The 22,447-nt window shown below is 36.4% G+C and overlaps 1 protein-coding gene and 1 non-coding gene across 2 annotated transcripts in view; one reads left to right on the top strand and one right to left on the bottom strand.

Moving 5' to 3' along the window:
* RARB (retinoic acid receptor beta) overlaps positions 1-22,447 on the top strand; it is a 702,390-nt gene that overhangs the window by 141,176 nt on the left and 538,767 nt on the right. The gene's annotated exons all lie outside the window — the stretch shown is intronic.
* Positions 4,845-4,948, bottom strand: LOC138388849 (U6 spliceosomal RNA). The gene has a single exon (XR_011234327.1). It is a non-coding gene; the product is annotated as a U6 spliceosomal RNA (small nuclear RNA).

A 22,447-nucleotide genomic window follows, 5' to 3' on the forward strand; every position in this document is an offset into this window, starting at 1 on the left:
TGGTATTCACTTAAATATTAAGATGCTAAAGAAAATGAAAGATAATTCAAAATGGAATAAATACAATTACAAAAAAGATATATAGAAATAGTGCAATAAAATAAACCGAGTAAAAAGAGCAAGCAATTTCCAATTAATTTTCTATTTAGTTTTCATTTTTTATGATTCTCACTAATTCTAATTTAGGTTGTGATGGAACTATTCTGCCACTACTCTGTTGGTATCATTATAGATTAATAAAATTATTTAGGAAAGCAATTTAGCTACATAATCCAGACTCATTACAATATGCATTCCATTGATCTGGTAATTCTTTCCTGAAAATTTAAGCTAAACCAAGCAAAAGAGAAGAAATAAACCAAACTAAGGAAGATGTTCATTACAGTGTAAAAGTAACCTAAATGACAAAGAACAGGTGGAAATGTTAGTAAATATAAAGCAATAGCAAAATAGAAACAAGCATAAAACTACATTACTTGCTATAAAAATATGTTTGTGACTGTTCATTTGCTCATTTGTTCAATTAATACTTGTTTAGTATACACTATTGAGAAGCACTGTGTTAGGTGCTGAGGCTATTTGAAGGATAGGAAAAGAGAAAATGTGGGAGGGCAAGTTTCTTAATTTCACATAACATCTTTATTTTTTAGTTAAACTTTGAATTTTTATTCTTATATCATTTTTTTTGCATGACCTCACTTATATGTGGAATCTATCAAGTCAAATATATGGAAACAGTAGAATACTGGTAACCAGAGTAGAATAGTAGCAGAGAGGTAGGGAAAACAGGGAGATGTTGGTCAAAGGGTGTGAAGTTTGCAGTTACGTAACATGCATCAATCCAGATAGCTAAAGTAAAGCATGTTGACTATAGTTAATAATACTATATTTTGTATACTGGAAATTTACTAAAAAGATTTAAGATGCTCTAACCACAAAAAGCTGTGTGATGAAATAGATTAATTTGCTTACTGCAGTAATCATCTTGCTGTGTATATGTAAAACATTATGTTGTATGCAAAGCATCTTTAGCTCAGTGAAAATGTAAGTTCCAAAAGCAATACCCTATATCCTCCTATTGTGAACTGTGCTGCCTAACCACCTGAGTTTCTCTGTGCAAGACACTTCTCCCTTTTAGGCCTCAGTTTTCTCATCTGTAAAGTGGGGACTTTGACTTTCAGAATTCAAAGTGATCATCTGGTTCATTTTATTCTACAAATGCCTTAAATACATATTTGAACTTCTTGTCTATGTTGTAAACTGTCACATCTGGTTAATGACCAGTATTGCTAGCATGGAAATTGGTGAGGGGTTCTTTTCAACATACTAGCAGTCATTTCAGTTCATACCCTTTTACTTGGTCATGTTCCAACTTGTTAGCTTCAATCATACAGGAATTTCTCGTGCATCATAAAATCGAACAGCATGTTGGGATTGCGTGTGAATATCTTAAACTTCAGAACAACCAGAGTTGCTCTGGTTCCATCACTGCCATGGGATTTTGCTGCTGGTTATTTTTCACAAGAATATTTTCCAACCTAACAATATTATGTTTGGGTTAAGCTAGTGAGATAGTTTCTGGGACTTTCCTGCTAAACTTGAGGGGGAAAAACAGACAAATAAACCTTTGCTACAATATGTTAATAGGTAATTTTACACAAAACAATTTTACCTTACAGGTTTTCCTTTGGGAAAAATTTTTCCAAGGATCATGATTCAAGAAATACAAAATACATGTCGAGAGTCCCTTGGTTTGAACCTCTAGCAAAATATGAAGAAATAGATGTTTATCTTTTTGAAAAAGGGGTGATGTAGGTCTTTTGTTTCCAGAAATTTTGTTCATTTTTTCCACTTTACAAGCCATGCCTTTTCCAGAACAGTCCCACTCTTTTGTACTTCACACAGTAGCTACAGCAGCTGTGTTAATTAAATAGATATGTCACCGCACAGAGGCTGGTGCCTGCTGCCACGTTGGCAGCCACGGGCCTCCATGCATGGCAGTATCCTGCTGCAGCCCCGGTCCCAGACTAACAGGAAGGACAGGGCAAAACAGCAAAGAGAAAAATAATAAACTAAGCACGGAGACTTAGCACTCATCTGTGTCCATATTAAATATACCATAAAATATTTATGGGATTAAATATGAGCATACTTTTCTCCCCAGCCTTGGAATATTTGAATATAATTCTAAGAACCATGGGTAAGATCACCTAGAGTGGTGGTTTTAAGTGCTAAACTATAAATTGTTTGATTCTGAACACTATGTAGTATAGTTCTTTGACTCAGAAAATATGTACTGAATGTCCATGAGTTCCTGCCCTGTAATGAGGCTGAAAACGCAGGGGTGACTAAGATAGAACTTTAAAATGATACAGAATGCGTTCAATTCCAATAAATGTTTCCACTGTGATAAAAATGCAAAATGTGTGTGTACACGTGTATAATACTACTAACCAAATTCTCCACTTCCATCTCTTGCGTCAAGAGAAAATCTGTATCGGGCAGATATAGATCAAAGATCTAGAATGTGGAAATTATTTTAGAAATATTAAAAAGTCCCAGTTCTGCAGTAAATTTTTGCCAGAGTTTTACCAAAATGAGTCTTGGCTGTTTGATGATTACTTTGGGATTAATGTCCAAATGGGTTTTGTGGTTTTAGTTAAAGAAATATTAATAGTAGTTAATGTTGTGTCGCTGAAATTTAATTTGTCTTCTCTGGATTCTGCTTGCATAATGCTATTTTTTGTTCTAATTGATTCATAAAGATCATTAAACAAGAGAATAAAAACAATTTGTAGTTAATTTCTGGGAGATTGCAGCGTGTGTGTTTTATGGTTCAAATAACAGATGTTATTTTGGAGAAGCTAAGCAGTACTGTAAGTTCACTGGAAATCGGCGTGGTGATTCACTTCTCAGCCTTCCCCGTTAACTCCTGATTGCTGTGCCGTGAACTCCTGCCCTTGTGCCGAAACAGCAGAAAAGCAAACCTCGACAGTTTTACCTCTGTGGGGCTCTGAGCTTCAGCTGGGCCGAAGAAACTGAGAGTAGCCTATCAACAATCTCATGATCTGAGAACGTTCAGAATTCAACTGCGGTCATCTTTTCATTCTCAGAAATATGATGCTTACTCAGAAAAATTCTGATTTGAGAAAACGTCTCTCTCTCTCAGGAAAATTCTCATTTAATCATTCAGCGTTTAGTGCTGTAACTCTCATTAGCTTTCCGGGAAGTTATTTGTCTAAATCTTTGGTCAGTGAGTGGAATATATATTCATAGCATAAAATCCAGAAAAATATGTTTATTAAGGAAAAAATAAACATTTAGCAAATCTTCTATTTCTCTTGTACTACAAGTCTGTATTTCAAAATCAACATCTGTTTCTTTGGTACCCCTCCTGTTTTTTTACTAAAACATTTCAAGGTAAAGACAACAACTAAGGCGTATAGAAGGGTCAACAGGATAGAAGTCTAACAGAAAAGTAGTTTAGTGACTATTAAAAGGGAGACCAGCAAAGAAGAAATCCCTTAAGAAGGAGCAATGATGCAGTGTGAAAAATGACCCCAGAGAAGTCAGAGGGAATCTTTATCTTAAATACACACTGCAAGGGTTGGAGAGGGGCTTCGGTCAGAGAAAGAAAGAGATGGTTCCTCTGATGTGAAACTATTATACTATTCACTTGCCTTTGGGCAATGTAAGAAATACATTCTATTTTTAAGACAAGAGACTTATATCCCTCCTGAGGGAGTGTACTACACAGCTAACAGCCAGGTTGTGAGAGAAAATATATGGAGAGATTATTTAGGTCTAAATCCTGGTGGAAAAAGGAAATGATTTTCTAAATTTGACTCCACATACTTTTAAATGGACAAGTTGAAAAATAAGATGATAGATTTGAGTTTTGCCAACAGAGGGGACTGGAAGACAGATATCTGAACCCTCTTGCCTCTAAAACAGACACACACAAAGCTCTCAAACACAAATGTGCATATGTGCACACACACAATTACATACACATATACAAAACAAAACCAAGACAAAAATACCACACCAACAAGAAAATATAACTCTTGGCTTCTCTCCTTTCAACATTAATTTTAAGAACTTTGTTCCATTTTTTTTCCTATTATCCTCAGTTATGATTTATAACCAATTTTACCTAAGTAATAGAGTACTTGAGAAATTGTCTTTACTTTGGAATGACCACATGGTTGAGATGTTAGATGTAATGATCTTGTATGAAACTCTTAACTAGATTCTTGAAACCTGATCCTTTCCCTGGAACACTCATGTCATGGTATGTTCCATGGTTACCATGTATTTTCTGTATGTTGCTATATATGAAAGTATAATTAATACAAATCTACTTGCTTACCATTTAGGAGGATTGAACTTACAGTCAAAGCCATGGTGCGAGTACATATGGATGTCTATCTTTTTTCTTTTTTTGAAAAATACGACTTTTTTCAGAGTATTACAGAGATACAAAGATTTTGGTTACATGAATTGCTTTTGTGCCATTTGAGTCAAAGTTATAAGTGTGCCCATCACCAAGATAGTGTGCATTGTACCCCTTAGGTATGAATTTACCCACCCCCATGGCCCCCCTCCCACCTGCTTGGTTTCTGCTGAGTTTTACTACCATATGTGCACGTGAATGTTGATTGATTAGTTCCAGTTTAATAGTGAGTACGTGTGGTGTTTGTTTTTCCATTCTTGCAATAATTTGCTTAGAAGGATTGGTCTCCAGTTCCATCCAGGTTGTTACAAAGGGTATTAGTTGGCCATTATTTTATGGCTGAGTAGTACTCCATAGTATACATATACCACATTTTATTAATCCACTTAAAAATATGGAACTCTTCATGAATTTGAGTGTCATCCTTGCACAGGGGCCGTGCTAATGTCTGCATTGTTCCAACTTTATTATACATGCTGACAAAGTGAGTATGGATGTCTATCTTTTAATCAGGGTCAAGAATGCAAGGTTATTGGTCATATTCTTTTTTTATATTAATATATGTATCTGTTTTTACAAATATAAAATATTTCAAGTATAATGCAAAATGTCCAGAAAAATGTAACATTGTCTTCCTTTCTACCAGACTTAATAAATATTACTTCAGAAACATTAAAATTAAGTAATCCATGTACAGTTGAATATTTTTCCAATCCCATTTCCTTTCTTTTCTCCATGTGTAGGTAATCACAACCCTGAAGTTGGCAAGTATACTTCTGGTTCATGTGTCCATTCTTTGATAGCCTATGCTTGTTATCTTATAGTTTTGGTTCTTCTGTTTGAAAATTTTGCCTTAGTATTATCCCACTGTACCTTCCTTTTATAACTTTTTAAATTCAATGTTGTATACTCAATGACATCAAATTATTAGATATAGATCTAATTCATCAGTTTAACTGGTATAATAATAGTGATCTGTTATGTGACTGTGTAACAATTTATTCATTCTCCTATGGATGGCCACTTACATTGTTTAATTTTATGTGATTCAGCAGTGCTTTTCCTTGTACTTACACATGTATTACTATACTTGTAGTGAAAATATTTAACAATCTGTATAGCAGAAATGCCTGCCCATCAGAATGGATACTAAATAACAAGAGTGGATGTTAGACATAAATAATTGTCACAGCTGTATTAGATGTGGCAGCTGAAAAATAGCCCTGTGTTCTGTAGTTCTTTTCAGGTACATGATTATTAGTAGGAATTGAGTCATAGGGAAACACTACTCATTTAGAATTTTCTAACATTTTAGTATCAATTTTCACTTCCACCAGCAATACGCTGAAGTTCCAACTTCCCTACATCTTCATAAACACTTGATATTGCAAGATATTTTACTGTTTGCCTGGCTGATGGGTTTGAAATATCACCTCCCTTGGATGTTTAATATATATTTTTCTGATTATCAGTGAGGTTGAACATCATTTCATTTATTTGTTAACCATTCAGATTGTTCTAACTGTGAATTACTTATTCCTATTATTTACTCTCGTCTATTTAGGTGTTATTTTTTGTGTTGACTACTAGACCTATATGAACTATATGCAAAGCAAATATAGGGTCCAGTCCATAGCTTGATTTTTACCTGTTGTCGTATGTTTTTCATTTTAATATAGTTGAATTTTTTATATCTTATTTGAAAAAAATCATAATCCAGCATCATAAGTGTACTTAGTTATACTTGTGAAGTTTGAAGTTTTGCTCTTATATTTTTAATCCACATAGAATTTTTTACAGCAATCAATGTGAAAGATCTGATTTGGCCTATTGTTGCATTTGTCTCACAAGCCAAGTTTAGATACATACATAGGTCTATTCTGCCACCTGCATTCTGTCCCATTTTGTCTGTCTGGTTCTCGACCAGGGCCATCATGTCTTTATTAGTAGTACTTTGCTATTACCTCTTGCTCTTTGTTTGTTTAGTGCTGCCTCATTCTTACTCTTTAAAGTTTTCTTTTGACTCTTACTTTTTCTTGACCCTTTACTCTTCTATATAAATTTCAAATTAATATGACAAGCATCCAAGAAATCCTTCATGGGATTTTGGTTTGGAACTGCATTGAATTGTAGACTGATTTAAGAAAAGATTGACATTTTTATTTTTTTTTATTTTTTTTTTTTAAGCAAGGTTTTAAAATTTGCTCGATAAAAGTCTTGGACATTTTTGTTAGATTGATTCCTAAATATTTAATGGCTCTTATTGCTGTTGTGAATAGAGTATCAAAAGTACGTTTTCTAATTGGCAGTTTTTATTGTACAGGAATGTTACTGTTTGTATGTTGGTCTTGTAACCAGCAGCCTTGTTGAATTCTTATTCTAATAGCCTGCAAATTATTTTTGAATTTTCTAAATAGATAATTATCTGTAAAAAGTATTTTGGTCCCTTCTTTCCAGTATTCTTTTTATTTATTTTTTCTTGTATTGTTGCGTTGCAGCAAGATACAGTGTTCAAAAAGAATGTCAATCTTTCAATATGCATGCAGTTTTCCTAATTTTAAGGGAATTTTTAATGATGTTTCACATCAAGTGCAATTTGTACCGTAGGTTTGGGAAATTTCCTACTACTGGTGTGATAAAACTGTTAAATACATATAGGTAGCACATTTTATTACCAAATGCTCTTTCTGCATCTACTGGGTCAAATGGAGTTTCTCTCCCAACCGCCCACCTTTAATGTCATCTCTGACGCTGCATCTTTAGCCATTATTTTTCACACAGCTTGGCTGTAACACTGTGTTGGTCTGTTCTCTACTTCCCCCACCCCCAGGATTAACACCCCCGCCATCCAGGGTGACCAATACTCCAGGCCAAACTATCCCTCCAGTTTGTACCCTTCCTCACCAGCTCAGGCTCTGTATCCTACCACTCCCTGCCTGGATGGCCCACCTTACACAGGGCACTCCCCAAGTGAGTACCCTTGCCACCCCACAAGGGCTCTGACACCACTGGTTACCTTCACTTGCTCTCCCACACCCCCCCACCCTAAGGTGTAAGGCTAATTTGCTTTGTCCCATCATAGCATTTAATTGTTCAGAAGGGGAAGGAAAAGAAGTCGAAATAAATTTTTTAGTAGTCAATCATCCTGCATTTTGAGATAAACATTGTACTTGATTGTTTTTTAATATTTAGGACATTCATATCTATGTTTCTAAGTAAGTTTGACATATGTTTCTTTTTTTTGCCTATTTTCTCCCCTGGTTTTGATGTCAAGATAATTATAAAATGAGAGAAGCTTTCATCTTTCTATCCTCTTAAACAGCTTGTCTAAGATATTAATAGAGGTTGTCTATCAAGTAGTAGATACCTATCAAGTAACAAAAGAGTCTGATACTCACGGCTCTAAAGCCAAAGAAAATCTGGTGGGTATTTATTGATACAATGAGAAAAAACATTACTGAATTGTTTTCTGGCTACAGATTGTATTAGTTTGCTAGAGCTGCCATAACAAAATCCCATTGTCTGGGGAGCTTAAACAGAAATTTATTTTCTCCCAATTCTGAATCTTGCAGTCCAAGACCAAGGGGCTTGTTTCTTCTGAAGTCTTTGTCCTTGGCTTGTAGATGGCCATCTGCTCCCTGTGTCTTCATACGATCTTCCCTCTGTGTATACTGATGTCCCCTTCTTAGAAGGGCACCAGTCACATGGCATTAGGGGCCACCCTTGTGACCTCATTTTATCTTCATGGCCTTTGTAAAGGCCCTATCTCCAAATACAGTCACCTTATGAGGTGTTACGGGTTAGGACTTCAACATACGAATTTTGGAGGAACACAATTCAGCCAATAACATAGATCTATTTCAGTTTTCTACTTTATTTGAGCCAGTTTTGGGTACTTATTTAGGAAGTTGTTTTATCTATGTTTTCAAATATTATAATAAAGTTATTCATAATATCTACTTATGATTTTTTTAATTTCAAAATACTAAGGGGGTACAAATGTTCTGTTACATGGATAGCTTTTATAATGCTTAAGTCAGGGCTGTTAGTGTACCCATTTCCCAAGTAGTGTTCATTGAACCTGATAGGTAGGTTTTTAGCTCTCCCCACTTCTTGATTTCCAAAGATATCTGTGTGCGCATCGATTAGTTCCAAATTATTAGAATACATGTGGTGTTTCTTTTTCCATTCCTGAGACACTTCACTGAGGCTAACCATTTGCAGTTCCATACAAACTGCTGCAAAAGATATTATTTCATTTCTTTTTATGGCTGATTAATACTCTATGGGGGTGTGTGTGTGTGTGTGTGTGTGTATGTGTATACACACCCCATTTTGTTAATCCACTCATGAATTGATGGGCACTTAGGTTGATTCCACATCTTTATAATTGTGAATTGTGCTGCAATGCACTTATGATTTTTAAAGTTCTCTGTTGTAACTATAGCTATGTCTCCTTTTCCATTCCCAATACTGTTTATTGGTTATCTCTTTTCTTCATAAATTTATTTGGAAGTCTATTTCATTGGAGTTTTTAAATTTTTTATATTCTTTTTAATTACATTTTCTATTTTATTGATTTCTGCTTTTGTCTATATTTTCTGATTTTTCTGTAAATTTTTGAGTTGAAAAATAACCTCATTGAGTTTTCAGTGTTTTTTTTATTTCTATTATATACTCTTAAAGTTGTAAGTTTACCTTTGAATAGCCCATAAATTGTGACATGAAGTATTTTCATTCTTATTCAGGTATTAGATATTTTGAAATTTCCAGTATGATACATTGTTTGGTTCATAAAATGTAATTGTATTTTAACATGCTTAAGCATGAAGATTTTTTGCTCTTTTGTTATTTCCAATGACTGTGCATTTCTAACTTAATTGAATTGATTGCTAAATTTATTGGACTATATAGTATCATTTTATGAGTATTTGTGGGAACTTGGTTTGTAGACTATTGAGCATTAAATTTTAAAATACTTTGTACATATAAAAATGTTGATTTCTAAGTATTGAATATAATATTTACATGTATACATTATATCCAAATTTTTGAGTAGTTAAAATCCTCATTTTTATTTTTAATCTGTTAATAAATGCATACTTCCAAATTATTTTAATCTTAATGAATTATTTCTTTCATGATGCAGTGATCTTCTGTATCATTAATATTTTCAACCTCACAGTATATTTTGTCTAATATCAGTATAGTTAGAAAAATATTCTTTTGGTTTTCATAGGTCTTTTAATTCTAGAGGTTTTACTTTTCAAACCTGCATTTTCTTTTTTAATAGTTACTTGTTCTTTCAAGTGGATTTCAATCTTTATTTTAGCCTTCAAGAATTACAAGCATACTTATAGATCCTGTTAGATTATTTTATCTTATTGGGTTAATTTTGCTAATTCTCCCTTTGGTTGCCCTCAGTGGACTCTCTCTCATGTTGGGTCATTTCCTTTTCATTTATAATTTTTGTTCTTTCCTTTTTCTTTGGAGTCCTCTATACCCTGGGGCCCTAGGAATTTGAGTTATAGAAAAGTTCTTAAATTCATTTTGTTAACGTGGGATCTTATGCCACTAAGTTTAATCTTTATGTGCATTCGGCATAGATACAGTGTTGGTATTTTTCATGGAAGACTTTCATTGTCACCACCAAGACCCCTGAATGACAGTAACTTTCCTTGCTGCATTTAAAAATGGGGTTTTTACGGTATTCTTTCTGTATTCAGGATAGGCTTTAATGGACCTTAGGCCACATGTTCTGTTCTTTGCCTTTTATCCTAAGGAGTTACATCTAGTTCAATATCCCTATGCATCTGTGTCTTCCAGAGATTATTGCTCTAGCATAAAGTTCCTTCTTTATATCTGTCTTCTGGGGATTTCTCTCGTTTCTTTTTCAGAAACTCAACTAGTTTATATGGGTTTGTTTAAGCTTGTTTAAAGTCCTAACACATTCTCAAAAAATCCAAATTTCTGCAGATATTGTCAGTGTTTCTAAAAACTTGATTGGCATCAATTTCATACCATATCCTTGGAAAGTAATATTTATATATCCCTACTACATGTTGGACATTGTGCTAGAAGCGTCCACATGTCTGATTCTATTGTATTAGAGTGGTCACCTGTAAAGTATTATGCTTACCCTACAAGTAAGAGAACTTGGATTCAAAGAGGTTAAACAACTTGTGTGTGATCCCAGGGTCATGAAGGGCTCAGCTAGAATGGAGTCTTTGTTGATGCACTTTCCTGCATGGCACTAAGCTTCTTTAAATTTTCCTTTATTTATTGGATAAATAGATTCCAATTTTATTTAGAATTATATATTAGATATGTAAGTACTTGTGTACTTGCTGAATGTTCATCTCACAATGTGCAATTAGAGATGTCTTGCATTTGTAACATGTGGTACACTATGTTATAAAAACTTATATAGCATGCATAAATGTCTGCAAACCCCTTTCTGTCTCAACGTTTGTGTAAAAGTGACCTATTCTTGTGGGGCATCAGCTTTTGCTAGTGTGCATGTTGAGTTTGGGGAGGATGCCTCAAGAGACCTTTGGGACAGCCATGAAGGCAGCTTCTCTTTGCTTATAGCCCATATCTAATGGACATTGTGCTATGAGGCAGATCCAGTTAATAAATCAAAGCCTACCAATACTTGCGTTTGTATATGTCTGCTTAAACTTGTTTAAAGTCAGTAGTTGATGATATCAAATGATCAGACAGGCAGAGAAGAAAGAATGGATGTTTCTTAGACTGTAGTGCTCAAATCAAGGACCAACAAGAAAATGACAAAATGAGCATGCTATTACTTGAACTCTTTTGGTTGTATGCCTTAAGCAGTACAGCTTACCCTTGATTACACATGAAGGGCTCTATTATCTCCTGTAGCTGAGACCTCTGGGGGGTGAGTTGGGCTTCAGTTATGGCAGTGTCCCACTCCTTCACTCCATGTCTTGCCTCTGTTGTATTAATTTTAACTTCAGGGACATTGTCTCCACAGGTAGCAAAAATGGCCCCAGATCTAGGATTACCACTTCTTCATAGCCTTTGATACAAGGTAAAACAGAAAGACCTATTTTCTCCCCAACAACCACATTAATCCAAGAAAAAATTTTGACTAGTTATGCTTGCTTGAATCATAGCCTCATTCCTGAAATCTGTGACTAGGAGAAAGGGGGGACATTGGGTGGTTACGGTCACATGCCCAGTTCAGTGGCAGTGGAGATCAGGTTTAATCACTAGAGTGAGAGGTGGACGATTTCTAAGGAAAAAGAGGTATTATGATTCCAGAAGAAGGATGCTGTCAAAACAACAGATGTCCACAAACTTTCTACTTTCACATGGAAGCAATGATTAGGAATTCTGGTAGCTTCATAAATTTAAGGTATTAGTGTGTTACTTCTAGAATGCAAATTTTAAGCTGTCCACATCTCTCTCAATACAAAGTCATATAAGTGTTTCATTAGTCCTTGCAAATTCAAGGGGGTAGGAAGAGATGGGTCCAACAATACCCTGGACAACTACTTTCATGTACTAAATTACTTGTGGGTCAAAGTTTGTTTGGCTCATTTCTCTTACTTGCAGAGAGACAACTTCTGTTGTGCATTTTGTTTTACCTAGTTTCAGGTTGTTTTTCCTCATGGAAGTCTTAAGTGTTCCTTTGACCTGCAAGACTGATTTTAAAAATTACATTACCTCTGATTTATTTTTCTTTACATCTTTTGTTTTTTTTAATGGTGACTGTAATTTATTCTATACTTCTAGTCTGTAAGAAAAAATCTGAGTGGGCTTATGTGTATACTGTATATGTGCACATAGAATGTCATGTAAATGTGTAAATGATTCTATCCATTCGTCAGAGTCCTGAGAAGAATGTACCCTCTAAGAAAAGTAGAGAACATAATTTTACTTCAGAAACCTGTCAGCAATAATTCTGCTCTTGCACATGCTACAGTTAACCCCAGCTTACAAAAGTATGAGTGCTAAAAATCTCATGTATATGTATTTGTCAAAAGCATTAATAATATAAAGATTAAATTGTGGCTTTTTTCAGTAGAGAGAAGTTGTCGCGGTTAAAGGCAAGTCTTAAAATGTCTTTAGCCAAAATAATACAAAACCAGCTGTGGTTTTTATTTCTGAGGGAAAACAGTCACCAGGCATGAGAACAGTTTACCAGCAGCCCAGCTTCAAGAATGTGAAGACATTCCATCTAGAGTTCTAATTTGGTCAAAGGAACAGATGACTTTCATGAGAGGTTTTGGTACGTTCCCAAACCACTCAGCAGAATAGTAATGTGAATAATTTTGCCTCTATTCTCCTCAACTGTCTTCTCTCCCTCAGGGGGAAAAATATGTGGGGGCAGTGGGAGAGATCTGTCTTGCACATTGGTGCTGGCGAGCACCTCAGTGATGAACTGTGGCCCCACCTCCTTAGTTACCAGGAAGAGCAGCTGTCAGCCACGTGGCGCCACCTGCATCCTAACATGCACCACTGTGTTACTGACAAGAAATAGCCCAGAATGGTGTGTCTGACTTGAGAAATGTTGATAAATATTGCTCCATCTCATCTCTGCTAAATGCAACTAATTGGCACATTTTTTTTCCTATCTCAAATTCCTTTTCTTATTTGTAGCTACTTTGATCATGGAAATATGCTCACTGGATCCTATTACTTCTGTCCATACATGGGCTTGACAGGGTGGTGGGTTTAGGGAGGGGATTTCGGTTTAACCTGGGGCATGACAGCATTCACTCAATGTTTATTGTGCACCCCCTCTGTGACAGCCATTCATGGCAGGGTATGAAGACACAGGGGAGGGTACAGTTCCTACTTTTGCGAGGCTTGCTATCTGCTTCAGGAGATAGACAAGATCATTTATTTCTCACTGTGAAACACAGCATCCTGTAGGCATTTATTCTTCAGAAATGTTCGCACACTCCATCCCCAGTGCTTAGAACACTACCTGGCACAAAGAGACACTCACGAGAAGGAGTGAATCAACTCAGGACAGTCACTCCATCACACACTGGGCATAGTCCACACCAGAATGCTTTGCAGAGTTTAATTCAGTAGGTTCTATGTGAATGCGTCCATCTTATTTCATTTTTAGTTTAAAAATTGACTTTGTTTAGATTATAAAGCTTATCATAGAAAATATAGTTAAGTAATTTTAAAACTAAGAATCAGAAAGTCACTTAATAATTTGGCATATTTCCTATCAGCTCTTCCTATGGTACCTACATATTTGCATATGTATGTAAATATAAAGTAAACATACACACATATGCATATATAATGTTGATACATATATGTGTATGTGTGATATATGTATATCACTTATTTACATACGTATATAAAGAGATATATTCTCTGGGTGTGTATATATAAAAACTTACCCTCAAGTAACCTCTTAATGGCTTTATTTCATCATATATAATGTGGGGATAATAAGAATATCTGTCTCACAGTAGTTAGGTCAACTGAATATATGTATAAAGTGCTTAGAAAAGTATCTAGTGCCTGCTTAATGTTCTAGAAGAATTTGGTATGACTATCTTTACAGTAGTAAAAGATCCTGGTACGTAGACTTATTGGCCATGTAAAATTGTTTGAATAGATGCAATATAACTTAATTGTTCCTCAATTGTTGAACAATTTTTCTGATCTTTAGTTATGTATAATGCTGTGGTGCCATCAACTCACTTCTAGCCTTTGCTTGGCTTTGCTCTTCTTTGTTTTATAACTCCACTTAAATTGTTGTTCTAAGATAAAAGACTGTAGTGCAAGGGAAAAAACACACTATTGAAATAAAGTTCATTAGGAATAATTTCAGAGTGTTTCATTTGGGAAGGAAAAGCAGAAAAGATATCATATAGTCAAACCAACTTTGCAGGGAAAGCTCAGCATGTCAGGGTGGACCTGGACCCGAATGCAAGTTATTAATGTAGCACTGAAATTACAGTGTAGTCTGTTCTATTATTAAAAGAAAAATAACCCTGGTAATGATGAAACATTGATATGTCATATTATGACAGCAATAGCACATGTAAATGTTTTAATGGGTACAACTACCAGCCTTATTAACATGTCCAACATTCATTTGGCACCTTCTATGTGTTAGGCAGTCAGAAAGGCAGAAAATGAAGATGAATACAAAGATTCTGCCTCAAAGAAACTCGTAATTAGTTAAAATATGACGTATGCTAAAATAAGGCTATTTTCTAAACAAAAATTATGGAATAAAGTAGTAAGGAAACCACTCCTTGCCTGGAGGTGATAGGGACAGATATACAGACAAAAAGCCACCAAAAAGGCTTGTGAAAGTTTGCTTCCATTTTCACCAATGGAATCAATACTTTTGTGGCCCTATAGTTTGCAGAGTGATGCAAGCAGCATCGGGCTCCCTCCTGGCCAAGGAATTAACCTGAGAAGACAGATTGGCCTCATCTGAAAATGTAGATCACACATGATAGTATAGGATAGGCTTTGCTGTGATAACAAATAAACCACAAATCTTGGCAGCTTAGCCTAGAGAATGTTTTGCTTCTCACATAGTCTAATGCAAATTCCTCCATGTGGAACTTCATGGTTCCAAGCTTTATCTTTTTGTGCCACCATTTCAACATGTCCTAGTAGTAAGGGAAGAGAGAGCATGAAGGTTTTGTGGGATGTCTTTAAAGGCCAGGTCCGTTATGACCACATCATTCACAGCCATATCTTATTGGGCAAAATGTAGTCACTTGGCCTCAAACTTAACAGCATGAAACTCTAAAAAAGATTCTTCCTGTGTACCCAAAAAAGAGAAAAATAGAATGAGATTTAGTGAAAATGTGGGGTCTTAGTTTGTTTTGTGCTGCTATGACAGAATACCTGAGACTGGGTAACTTATAATGAACAGAAATTTATTGGCTCATGGTTCTGAAAGCCAGAAAGTTCAAGATCAAGGGGCCAGCATGTGATGAGGGCCACCTTGCTGTGACATTCTGTGGCAAAAGTCATCACATGGCAGAAGGGCAAAGAGAGGGGAAGAGTGAGGACCAAACTTGCCCTTTTATGATGAAACCACACTCATGGTAACAGGGTTAATCCATTCACGGGGGCAGATCTCTCATGGCCTAATCACGTCTTAATGGCCCCACTTCTTAAAAGTGTCCCAGTGGCAATTAAATTTCAGCATGAGTTTTGGAGGGGACATTCAAACCATAGCCTATAGTATTGTCACTTCCACAGTGTGACATTTAGATCCCCATGAAACTGTCCAGCCTCTTCTCATTCCTAATAGTTAGCCTTTCCAAAATTTTGAGTTGTTAAATGAGACAACGGAAAAGTTTAGTTGTCAATTTCATGATGTTTATTAGCTATGAAAATCAACTACTGGGTAGTATTTTTTTTTTTTTGAAGTGTTGTAAAATATTATTGTGACTCTTCAAATAGAGAAGTTCTGTGTACTTGATTATTTTGAATTCCAATTTCCCACTTCTCTTCCTTTCAGCAGCTTCCCCTACTTTGCTAATGGAAGTTCCATTCTGCTGGTCATTCAAGCCAAAATCTTGTAGTTATCCTAGATTGCTTTTTCTTATACCCCATATCAAATCTATAAGTAACATGTTTAGCACCTGAACACTTCTCTCTTATTGCTACCAATTAGTCCAGATTGCCAGGTCTCCTGAATGACTGAAATACCCTCCTACTTAGTTTCTCTGCTTCTGTTCTTACCTCACTGTTTCCACCCTCTCCTGTATCAGTTATCATCTATTATTATGTAAGAAATTACACTAATACCTAGTGCTCTAAAACAAACATTTATCATTTCATCGTTTCTGTGGGTCAGGAATGTAGGAGCAGCTGAGCTGGTGGCTCTGCCTAAAGGTTTCTCACAAGGTGACTGAAGGCTTACCTGGGGCTAGAGGATTGCCTTCAAAGGCAACTCACTTAAATTGCTGGTAAGTTAGTGCTGACTACAGGCAGACAGTTTCTCACTACATGGTCCTCTCTGTAGGGCTGCATAAGCGTCCTCACAGCATGGTGGCTGGCTTCCCCAGAGCAAGTGAGCCAAGAGAATGAGATGGAAGCCACAGTGTCTTTTATGACCTAGCCTTGGAAGTCATACACCATCATCCACATATATCCTGCTGGTTGGATGGGTCAGCCCAGTTCAGTGTAGAAGGGACTACGCAAGAGCGTGAAACAAGAACCACTGAAGGCCATCTTGGAGGCTGGCACTACACTCCTCATGGTATCATTTCTACACAGCATCAGAGAAACCTTTTTATGTGCAAATCACAATGTATCTTTTTTCTGTTAACTTTTCAATGGTTTCCCATTTCACTTAGCTTAGAAGTCAAAGTTCTAGAAGGTCCTGTATTATGTAGCCTATTATGACTTCCCTGACTTCATCTCCTACTCTTCCTCCTTTTTTACATACTCCAGCCACACTGGCTTCCTTGCCTTTCCTAAAAGAGGCCAGTGATAGTTCCATCTCTGGGCTTTTGCACTCACTGTACCCTCTTCCTGAAATGCTCCCCTATCAGACACCCAAATGGTTCATTCATTTTCTTTTGGTCTGTACTCAAATGTCACCTTACCTGAATGGCCCTTCCTAACCACCTTGTGAAACAGTCTCCCTCCAGTGTATTTTCTCCATTTACTGCTTCATTCATGTTCACAGCACCTTATAGGCACTGATGCTTTAGTCTGTCTATTTTCCTAAACTCAGCCAAGCTTGATAAAAACAGACATTTTGTCTATTTTGTTCCTACTCAGTACTTGTAAGTGTGCTTGGTATATTTTAGTTTGAACCATAGGAAATTATAATGTGATTCATTTAATAGTAGGAGATAAATAAATAACTGTTTAATCAATAGATATATAGCAGATAAAATCTTTGAGCATTCAAATAAGTAAGGACAATCATACATTGTGTAATTGAATGGTTGTGGAACTCCGGCTTCTCAATCATGTTGTTTAAAAATCTCTAAAAACAAAGTATCTTTTTATATTCTTTTCTAATTTCTAGTTTGGGAACACTGGCATGGATGTTGCAGAAGAGTTTGGAAATTGCATTTTTGGAGGTAAATTTGATAGCTGTTTCTATTTTTAAAATGATAGAAACAAGTAATCATTAAAAAGGCTTCAGTGTTTGATCACTTCTGATTTAATCAAATCAAGTCCTATTAAATGCCTTATAATGTCAGGCAATGAGGTAAAAAATAATAGGTCTTGAATATGGATTTATTTTTATCCACTTTCTGTACCTCTAGTTGAGACCATACTTACTCCAGGTGGACATTACACTAATGTTTTGAGTGTTGCTGTTTAAAGTACTTATTTGATTTATAAATTCACCAAATGGAACTTTTTCAACAACACCACATTTTTTATGTCCTAGAACTCCTTATACAAAAAGGGACAATCAATGATTAAATGTCCTCTAATGTAGTATTTTGTAATACTCTATAGTATTTATGTAGTCCTTTTGATTTTTAACGTCTCCTGAATGAATATTAATTTTGCAAAGAATCCTAAAAGGAACTGCTGTGACTTTCAATCCTGAGTTTGACTTATCCTTTAAACTTCTAGCATCTGCCAAACCCAAAAGATGTAACACAAATGTAATGATATTTTAATAACTTGCAATAAAGCAATAGGATGTGGAGCCTGAATGTACAAATAGGAAGAGAAAGGAAATTGAAATATTGGCTCTTTGATCTTGCCCTAGTCAGTGGACGTCACTGAGGAGTACCTAATTTATAAATGATGTTATTCTAAATGTGGGACTCAGTGCTAGCTACCAAAACCACACTGATACTTTCTAAAAGTGAAGTGGTGCATGCACTTGTTGGAAAACAATGAAATAGGAAAAAGAAGAAAACTTAGGAAAGTTCCAGTGAGTACGGGCTTAGTAAGCCTCAAGTGCCCACTGTACAGTGAATGTCATTCTTGAAAGGCACATCTTACCTTTGGTTTGGAGCACAATGATTTATCTTCATTCTGATTGCAACATTTTAAGTTCTTTGGTGCTCTACAATCTGTGTTGTTGTATTGGGGAGAAGTCTGGACTTGGGGTCAGATGATCATAGTTTGATAGCATGTCCTGCCCTATACCCACAGGATGCCCTTAGGTAAATGATGGAACCTGAGTACTGATAATATGATGACCATTCTATGCCTAACTGAAAGTTTTAATTGGCATGTTAAAATAAGAAAGTGTACATGTAAGGCCTTAGCACAGCTTTTTGGCATATAAAATGCTCTATATTCTAATGTCAACTGAATCTGAAGTCTCTTCTATAGATATTTGTATTTGTATTTCCTGTTATAGGTAACCTATAAACAGATATCTTAGCCCGAAGACTGAAAAAATGACTCCTAAAAGTGTTTTCTTTGGGCAATACAGAGTTTTTAGGAAGTATGAATTTGAATGCCTTTAGGCAGGGCTTACACATTTTAGGAGTTTGCAATAAGCCCTATCACTCTCAATAATTTTGTAACTTGGGTTGAAGTCCTCCTGTGCCTCCCTGATCCTACCCAAATGGATCCTGCAGCACACCGATCACCCCCACTGTAACTCAAATTACCATAAATTTGTTTTGCCTGCTTTGTTCGGTACAGGAACTTGGCGTCTCAAGCCCTAGCTGGCATAGTAGCTCTGAACTCCAATTTAATCTTGAGAGGATGATGAAAGCTCTGTCTAGGTTCTGTCTCTGAGTAGCTACTTTCCTATCTCTTCAGCCTCCTCAGGATACTAGTTTAAAGGGTTTTGAATACCTTGACAGGGAAATTGGTGTAGAGTATTAAACTCACCTCATGTTTTTTTCTTGGTCCCTCAAGTCCTGGCTGCCTTGGTACTTCCCTAATACTTTGAAACAAAGGATGATGATGATCATCATCACCATTATCTCATCTGTTTTTTCTAGACCTCATCAGCAAAAAATTTAGTTTGCCCCAAGTCAGTCTACCGTTTCCGGAAACCTTTCCTATCTTTTTAACCCTGTCTGATTCACACATTTATTACCAGCCTGACCCTCAAGGTATTTCGTGTAAGCACTCCTGATTTAATGTTGCTCATGGCAAATATTTTGGTCATCTCAACAATGACCTCTTTTGTATGCTTCCCAAATTCATATTTATCATTTCCAGGTTGTCGTTATGTAGAACTTCTGTAAGTAAACGATATCATTACAGTAGAATCCTTATTACAGCAATGAGTATCGTCTTCATTGGTTTTAATTTCTCAAGATCTGTTACTTCTAGTAATACTGAATTTGCTTCAGAGCTAAAAGCAATGAAATGAAGTTTTTGCTGTAAAAGCAATGTGATCTATTAAGTCCCTGATCTAGGGACCAGGAGACCACATTTGGGCTTTGTCACAATTGGTTGGTGTCCTTGAGCAAATCACTTAATTCTGGACATACTTGGTTAACTACAAAATAATATCTCTAAAATTCTGTAACTGTTAAAAAGAGAGAAACCATGGGTGTAGGGATTAGGGATAGAAAGACTGACAGAAGACACATCTACTTGGGTCCATAATTTTGAGACTTAGTTAATAGAGCAGTTTTCCCTTTAAAAGTAATCATACATGCTATTTTTTCACATTGAAAATATTCCAATAATTAACCACATCTCCAATTGCACTTAATCATGGCCTTCAGCCTCTCTCTTTTCACCCTCCAACGCTCCTCACAAGTAAAATTGGGTAATTGTGATCAGCATAAAAGTTCAGATCCCATGGGTCTAGTAAGCAGCTCTGACTTGAGGCATTTGTTTTAAGACCTCTGAGTTCAGGTCATTCCCTTAGGAACAGGAATCTCTAATTGTCAGGAGGAAGTCCCCACTCACACTTTCCCTTGGTATGTTACTGGCAACACCCTGGAACTGTGTCGGGCATTCCACAGCTTGAATCTCCAAGGGATTCCTACCCCAGCCTCACCCTAACTGATCTTTCCTCACCAGGTCTCTCTTCCCAGCTTTGGGGGGTGTGATTTGGGATAAGCCTTGTTCCAGAAGGCTTAGAGGGGGATGGGAAATATGCTCGTTTGCCTTGTTCTGTCTGGAAAAGGTCAGAGTGGAATGACTGCAGTGTCAGGGTTAGGGGAAGCAGTGGAAGGGGAGACAAGCAGGAAGGAAGGGATAATTTAACTGAACCCAATCTGAACCTTTAAGCAGTTCAGTTCAGGGACAGCACTGACGTCAACGCTGTTTCTTATTTTATAAAAGCCAGGCTGTCTCGTTCAAGTAGCCCCTCTTACCTTCTGCCAGTCCAAAATCCTAGGTCATGACCCTTTGACTGATTGTTTATTATAACCTTAGTTCAGGTAAAGGTTTTCTTAGTGTAACTTACCCTTTTCTTTCTCTTGTAATATAGGGTCCCACTATTTTTTATTCCGAGGCCCAAAGGACAGAGGAGCTAACTAAAGAAAGTCTTAAGAGACACATCTGATTAGTTTGACATCCTTGCTCCATCAGATGTCATATTTTAAATAGTCTTTCCTATAGTGAGTCCATGCCTTTTCCAAACTTAAATGAAAAATTCCTTTTTCTGTACTATCCAAACTACCACAAGTAATACTTTTTAAAAATTAGAATTAAAAGAGTTGCTGTGACAGTCAATTTTATAACTATGCATGAACAAGGTTAAAAAAACTGTAATTACAACATAACAATGAATCTAATACGTAACTGTGAAAAGTGTGGTCTTTTACTTTGTATGCACACTTGTTCAGATACATAACACAATATTTCCAGCAATTTAAATCTACGTCCACCACTATACTTGATACTTTGGGGAGCAATAGATTATTGTGAGAATTCACATTCAACGAACACTGGAGGATCTTTTATCAGGTTGCACCAAAGTGAGCACTTTCATATTTGTTGCTTCACTTAACCCGTACAACTCCCCTGTGAGGGGGATTTTACTATATTCTATTCATCTAGAAGAGCAAAGTGATGTTCAAGGTGGTTTAGTGATTCGCCAAGAGTCACCGTTCTTCTTGGGCCAACTCCTACAACACTCTCCATAAACCCTCCCTAATCCTTCCCTGGTCAGAACTAATCACTCCTTCCTTTCAACTCTCACAAAATATCACCACGGCTCTCCTTGATATTTAAGCACTTCTGCCTCGTATTCTTGTCTCTCCAGACTCTTCGTTGCCTCAAGAGCAAGGCCCTGTACCCCTTTTGTGACCCCTAAGGGCCAGCGTGCACCCTACCTGTTTATACTAGTGGCTCTGTTCATGTTCCTTAAATTGAATCAAGCTAACCTATATCTGCTCCATTATGATTTGTTGATTCCTTAATTCAGCCAATATCTACTGAAAATCCATGATGTGGCTAGCGAGGTGCTAAGGAGATAGAAGTGAATGAAGCAGACAGAAACCCCTGCCTTCATGGAACCTTGCATTCAAGTGAAGGGGAACCAGCAATCAAGGGAAGAAACAAGTAGATGGCAAAGATGCTGTGGAGACCAATAAAGCAGATGGGGGAAGTTGAGGAGAGGTAGCAAGTTGTAAATAGTGCAGTCAGGGGAGGAGCTCACCGAGAAGGTGACATTTGAACAAAACCTGAAGAAGATGAGGAAATGGGCTGTGTATATATGTCATTGACTTTTTTTAATTAATGAAAGCTTAAAAAAATTTTAGTGGTGAACCCAAATGTATTTCTCCATCCAGTTGTAGCTTTATTTAGTTAACATTAGGCTAGAAGAGATCTTAGGAATTGTCTTGCCTTTCTTGTCCCAGTTCATAGGTGAGAAACAAAGGCTCAAAGAGGTCAGGTGTACAACTTACTTTCTTAGCCTTAAGTTGACAATAGATCTCAGTAGCCAGCTGAAAATCCAATAAACATTAAGATTCAGGTCATTCATCTGTCCATCCATGCACTTTCTCAGTGAGCAGGTTCTTATCTTGCATGGCTGCTCTGGCAGTTACTGCTTCAAGGCTGTATGCAATGTCAAAGAAATTGGAGTGTCCTTGGTGGACTTTATAATCC

The sequence above is a fragment of the Eulemur rufifrons genome, chromosome 7 (genome assembly GCF_041146395.1).
Source record: "Eulemur rufifrons isolate Redbay chromosome 7, OSU_ERuf_1, whole genome shotgun sequence".
Lineage (NCBI taxonomy): Eukaryota > Metazoa > Chordata > Mammalia > Primates > Lemuridae > Eulemur > Eulemur rufifrons.